At 61.3% G+C, this 6,000-nt stretch overlaps 1 protein-coding gene across 5 annotated transcripts in view; it reads right to left on the reverse strand.

Moving 5' to 3' along the window:
* Nucleotides 1-5,710, reverse strand: part of PIK3R5 (phosphoinositide-3-kinase regulatory subunit 5) — a 73,650-nt gene extending 67,940 nt beyond the window's left edge. For 2 of the 5 annotated variants that reach the window (XM_086686001.1, XM_086685997.1), the window contains exon 1: nt 5,556-5,710. The gene's annotated coding sequence lies outside the window, so the exon portion shown is untranslated. Of the gene's footprint in view, nt 1-4,766; nt 5,473-5,555 lie in introns of those variants that run through there. The other 3 variants (XM_086685999.1, XM_086685998.1, XM_086686000.1) reach the window with 2 other exon arrangements.
* Between the last annotated feature and the right edge of the window lie 290 nt (nt 5,711-6,000).

Consider the following 6,000-nt stretch of genomic DNA (forward strand, 5'->3'; position numbering starts at 1 on the left):
AACCGTGTGTGTGTGTGTGTGTGTGTGTGTGTGTGTGTGTGTGTGTGTGTGACAATTCTCCTGCCAAGGGTCAAAACGACCAAGCCCAGACCCCAAACGCCTGTGCAGGCTTCGTGGTTCCGGGAAGACGAGTTTGGATGGGGAAGAAGGGTGCGGAGAGTCAACGGACGGCAGACAATCAGGGGTTCCTAACCCTGTAAGTGAGCAGGTTTGGAGAGGGGCGGAGCGGAGGCCCGGCGGACAGCGTGCTTGTTTTCCAAGCGTGGAGGCTTCCTCTGCCGCCGATGCAGAGGACTCTTGCAGGAGCCCCCGGGGACATCCGCAAACCATGCTCCCCGCTGATGACCGGTGCCCAAGGAAAAGGGAAGCGCCAGTAATAGAACTGATGGCCTTCACGTCCTTGAGCCGGACTCGGAGTCTGGGGAGGGGGCAAGGGAGGAAGAGATAGGGCTGAGGGCTTGAGGCCCTGGTCTACGCCAGACCTTGGGTGGGGTGCCTGACAGCAGGTGCCTCACCGATGCCCCCAGGAGAGGAGCCCCCGCAGCCCTCAGGATGGTTAAAAGGAACGCCTGCAGGGCTCAGTCGGTTAAGCGTCCAACTTCGGCTCAGGTCATGATCTCGCGGTCTGTGAGTTCGAGCCCCGCGTCGGGCTCTGTGCTGATGTCTCGGAGCCTGGAGCCTGCTTCGGATTCTGTGCCTCCCTCTCTCTCTGCCTCTCCCCCACTTGCGCTCTGTCTCTCTCTCAAAAATAAATAAAATGTAAAAAAAAAAAAAAAAGGAACACCCAAGAGGATGCACCCAGGAGCACTTAGCATGCATCCGCTAACATTAGGTACTACTGTTCTCAGCATCCCTCTTTCCATCTTGTATCTCTCAAGTGTCAACGAGAAAATGACATCGTTAGGGAAACCTTGCCTTCACCCCCCAAATGTGTGGATCAACCTTTATGTAATCTCACAGCCCCCACCCCCCGCCGCCCCCATTCTCACCATTACGATTACACGATGTGTGTGTCTAGCGTCTTGCCCGCCAGACTAATTTCCCAAGCGCAAGAACACTGTGTTGTTCAGGGGTCCCCAGAGCCCGGAGCTTTGCCACAGCCGTGTCTCATTTATCCAGAAGGCACTGGACTGAAAAGCCCCATCATCCAGAGCCCCACCGCCGGTCTGGAGGCCCTGTGGTTGGCCACGGTTCATGCCCCAAAAGTCACGCCCTAGAGGGCACGAACTTCACACCCGCAAGCACAGCCAAGCTGCCACCGGGGCCTGGTCATCTCAGAGAGTCAGCCCAGCCCTGGCACGTTCTAGCAGCGTGGCCTTGGTCCTCCGTGTCCGCATCCGTAACGTTCGGATCGTAGTTTTTGCTACCTCGGAGTGCGGCCGTGAAGGACCAAAGAACGTGAAATAGTCCAGCGCCCAACACCGCGAACGTACAGCGGAAGGAGACAGGAGCCGAGAGCAAGATGAGCGAGAAGGGGCAGACACGTTGTCCCGAGTGGAGCCAAGGTACGAAAGGCAGTGGAGGTAGAACCAGCTGACGAGTCCCAGGAAATCATCTGACACTGGGAGGACACGCACGGACCGACCCAAGGTCACACGCCTAGCAGTGGAGGAGGAGGCGGGCAGACACAAGGCCAGTCGACTCCATGGGGGGCAGGTCAGGAGCCACCCTCGGCCCTCACACCCCAGCCCTGCCCCCAACAAGGAAACCACACAGAGTCATTTGCCTAGGTCAATAACAGCACTGACGAGACTCGGGAGGACACGAAAATGAAAAGCACACCCCACCCTCCTGCCCCCCTACACCCTCCGGCGAGCGGGCAACTCCCACTGTCGGGTGTGCGTGGATTTCTTGCCTGTGACACCCTGGGGAGTGAGTTCCACGGTGACAGCTGAACAGCCACGCTGAGCACGGGGGGCTCAGGCGAGCCAGCCCATGAGCTACTGGTCAGACCCCGTGGGCCAGAGTGGTCAGTGCTCCGTCAGGAGGGCGCCCAAGGTGCGGGAGGGGGGGGACTGGAGGTGGGGCCGGTGCTGCGGGGCGAGGCGGGGGTTGGGAAAGGCTTCCAAGATGATGAGGTCTGAACGCGGAGGGGAAGGAGTCATAGTCCACTGGGCAGTAGAGGAAGCAAAGAAGGGTAACGTGGCGAGAAGGACTAGCACGTGCAAAGGTACAGAGGCCTGCCTGAGCTTCAGGACATAAAGCGGCAGGGTGGGCCAGAGCTGGCTGGTGGGAGGCCTGGCTACCATGCCAAGTGGTATGAGCCTTCTCCGGGGGGTGTGGGGGAGGGGGCAACGGCCGCTCTGAAGGGTTCGCAGTTAAAAATCTTGCTCAGGTTCGTCGCCTTACGTGACCATGGCCGCAGGAGAAAGTCTGGGCCGGGAGCCGGGGAAGGCCGGAGGCTGGGGTCTCCCACTGAGGCCAAACTCTAGAGCCCAAAGCCTAGAACCCCAACTGGTAGACCCACCAGACCCAAGAAGGGCCCAGCGTCTGCTCGGTGCCACCACCAGTCACCCCCTGCTTCCGATTCCTCAGCCCCCACCCTCCTCCTGGGTGCACTTGTCACAGCCGTGTCTCGCTTATCCAGAAGGCACTGGACTGAAAAGCCCCATCATCCAGAGCCCCACCGCCGGTCTGGAGGCCCTGTGGTTGGCCACGGTTCATGCCCCAAAAGTCACGCCCTAGAGGGCACGAACTTCACACCCACAAGCACATCCAAGCTGCCACCGGGGCCTGGTCATCTCAGAGAGTCAGCCCAGCCCTGGCACATTCTAGCAGCGTGGCCTTGGTCCTCCGTGTCCGCATCCGTAACGTTCGGATCGTAGTTTTTGCTACCTCGGAGTGCGGCCGTGAAGGACCAAAGAACGTGAAATACTCAGTCCAGCGCCCAACACCGCGAACGTACAGCGGAAGGAGACAGGAGCCAAGAGCAAGATGAGCGAGAAGGGGCAGACACGTTGTCCCAAGCGGAGCCAAGGTACGAAAGGCAGTGGAGGTAGAACCAGCTGATGATTCCTAAGACGTTATTACGTAGCGTTCGATGTACTTACTATATGTATGAAAGCGAGCCACACAAGTGACAAGGATTTCCTCTACAGGTGGGTACAGTGAAAAGTTTTGGTGTCCATGAGGTCAAGCTACTGGAAAAATCCACGCAGATTCACTCAGGGGAATGACATAATTCTGCGCATACCTGGGTATTTCTACAGCATTCCCCCAACCCAAATCTGTAAAACGTACATTGCATTTAACAGGATCTAAGATGACTCCAACGGTTTTTTTAAATAATAATAATAATTATTATTATTTAGAGAGAGTACGAGCAGGAGAGAGGGGCAGAGGGAGAGAGAGAGAATCCCAAGCAGGCTCTACACTCAGTGCAGAGCCCGACACGGGGCTCGATCCCACCACCCCGGGATCATGACCTGAGCCGAAATCAAGAGTTGGACGCCCAACCGACCGAGCCACCCGGGCGCCCCTAAGATGCCCTCAATCGTAAGGTGAGCTGTTATTTTGCGTGCCACTAAGAAAGAAATATTGCTGTCGGCTGTGATGGTACCATGCCATAGAAGGTAAGACGGATGTTGATTTCCAAGCTGTTAAAACGTGAACATATATAGTTACGTCTTCAAATCAATGGGATATCCTCATAGGTCGTATATGTTAGCTGTGGGGATGTCTCATCTGCAGAAATCAAGTGCAACCTCTCCTTTGTTCCCTTGCACACATCTATACCAGAGGCTCAAAAAGCAAACTGACCACCTCTCTCCCCCCCAACCCCGAGTGACGGCTCATCACCATCTTGCCCCTCCAGAAGCTTCCTCTCTTAAGGAGCTGATCCAGAGGCTTTCAGCCCACCCACAGCTGAGCCAAACAAGACTTCTGGTTCACAGGGATCCCGCTGGGGTGAGCCTCTTGGAACGAGGGCAGAGTCAGAAAGGCTCAAATACTCAGCTGAACCCAAGCTCCCCAGGCTGTCCGGGCCACGCTGGCTCTCCTCCTCTGACACTCCTCAGCCAGGAGGCCCACGATCCATGTGTGGTCTTAGCATCGTTACCCCTCCAGGAACCCCAAACATGCTTTTCGTGCAGTCCCCCCACTCGGCTTCCCCTGATTATTCTTGAAAGAGACAACCAGAGCTGCACGGGAGGGAGGAAGGAGAGGCAGAGATGGGGCGAGAGCACGACCATGCCTCACTTAAGCTGGACGTCAGGGGGGAGGGGGTGTCTTAAGACCCCACAGTCCTGGCGGCTTATGCTCCAAAAAGCAAGGAACGGTATCCTGAAGCAGGAAGAGAGAGCCTGATTATCTGAAACCTTCTTGTTTTGTCCTCCTGGACCCACACGGTGGGGCGGCGGGGCAGGCTGGGGAAGGAGGGAAGCCTCTGATCCCCACGCTCTTGCTGCAGATCAATACCCAGGAAGCAGCTTCCGTGCGCGGCTACTCTCCTCACGCTTTTCTCATCTATTTCCCCCCAGCCCCGTGAGGTCGCTATTAGAGCCCATTTTAGAGACAGGACAACCAGCCTGGGAGAGGGGTGGTGAGATACTCCGGGTCGCACAGCAGGGCCTGGCCGGCAACTCAGGTCTCCCTTCCACATCACACGGGGCTCTCAAGCAACGGCTCCAGCGGCATCCTTCAAGGAGCTTGCTCAAATTTTAGAAAAAGACAGATTCCAGACCTGCCCCCAGCGGACGCCCCCCAAAGCTGGGGCTGGGGCCTGGGGCAGGTGTGCTTTAACAAGTTCTGGGAACCCGGGCCCTTACCAGGTGGTCTAGGCCAGGAGCAAGGGGGCGGATCAGAAGTTGCAGCGACGAGAGCGGAGGGAGGAAGCGAAGGGCAGCCCAGAAGGGGCCTTCCGGGCCCGGCCGACCTGGCCTACTTTTAGCCCTCATTTCGCCAAACCTCCTCTCGGCGCAGAGGCTTGTTAAACTCTTCATACCACATCCTGCTGCTTTCAACTCGCCTTCCTTCTTCCCTCCGAACCATCTCCTTCCTCCTCCTGACCCGAACCCCTTGCCGATGTACCCGGAGCCCTGGGATGGGCCAGCGCGCGCGCGCACGCGCACACACACCTGCACGCACGCACCCGCGGAGCCACGCAGGGACACCCGGGTGTAAACACGGCTCGAGCCACCGCGCCGACGGGCGGTGCTCTAGGAGAGCGGCCGGCGCCCGGGCACCTCCGCGACCCCCCGGGTCCTGACGGCGGTGCCCGCATTCACCGCGACAGTCCCCAGGCGGAGAGGCGCGCGGGCTCCGCGACCCCCTCCTCGCGCCGGCCCGCGACGGAGGCAGGAGGCCGCGGCCACACGCGCCGCCCCGGCCTTCCGCAGTGGCTACCCGGCGGACGCACCCCACCCCGGGACGCCCCTTCTGTCTCCGGGATTACCGGGGCGGCAGGTGCGCGGACCCCGTGCCCACGGAGAGACACCCCGACTGCCCAGCCCGCCCGCCGCCGCCGCCGCCGCCGCCGCCGCGGTCCGAGCGCACGGCTCCCCGACGGTGCGCGGGCCGCCCCCTCTCGCGCCCTCGCCGCCCGGCCGGCCACGCACCTGCAGTCCCCGCCGGGCGCCGAGCCCCTCTCCAGCGGCGACTCCCCGCGGCTCGCGTGCGGTCGGGACCACGGCGCCGGGCAGCAGCCGCGCGGCGAGTCCCAGCATCAGCCCCAGCAGCGCTCCGACGGCGGGGCGGGACGGGGGCGGGGCCACTCCGGGGGGCGGGGCGGGGCGCCCAGCCGGCCTCTAGCGCCCCCTGGCGGCCGGGCGGGCGAGGGTCCGGCGGGCCCCCGCAGCCTCAGTCCCCCTCCTGACCCCGCGCAGCGCGCAGGAGCCGCGGTGCCAGCGACGCGCGCGTCTGCCCTGGAAGGGACAGGCCCCGCGGGCGGGCGGCCACGGCCGGAGGGGCACCCCCGAGGGCCCGCGATCCCCCGGGAGGCAGGTGCGGCCGGTCCCGGGGAGCGGAAGCGGGCCTCGGCCCTGCAGGAGGGGTGGGCGGAGC

This window comes from Puma concolor, chromosome E1 (assembly GCF_028749965.1).
Source record: "Puma concolor isolate L17-30 chromosome E1, mPumCon1.1.hap2, whole genome shotgun sequence".
Classification (NCBI taxonomy): domain Eukaryota; kingdom Metazoa; phylum Chordata; class Mammalia; order Carnivora; family Felidae; genus Puma; species Puma concolor.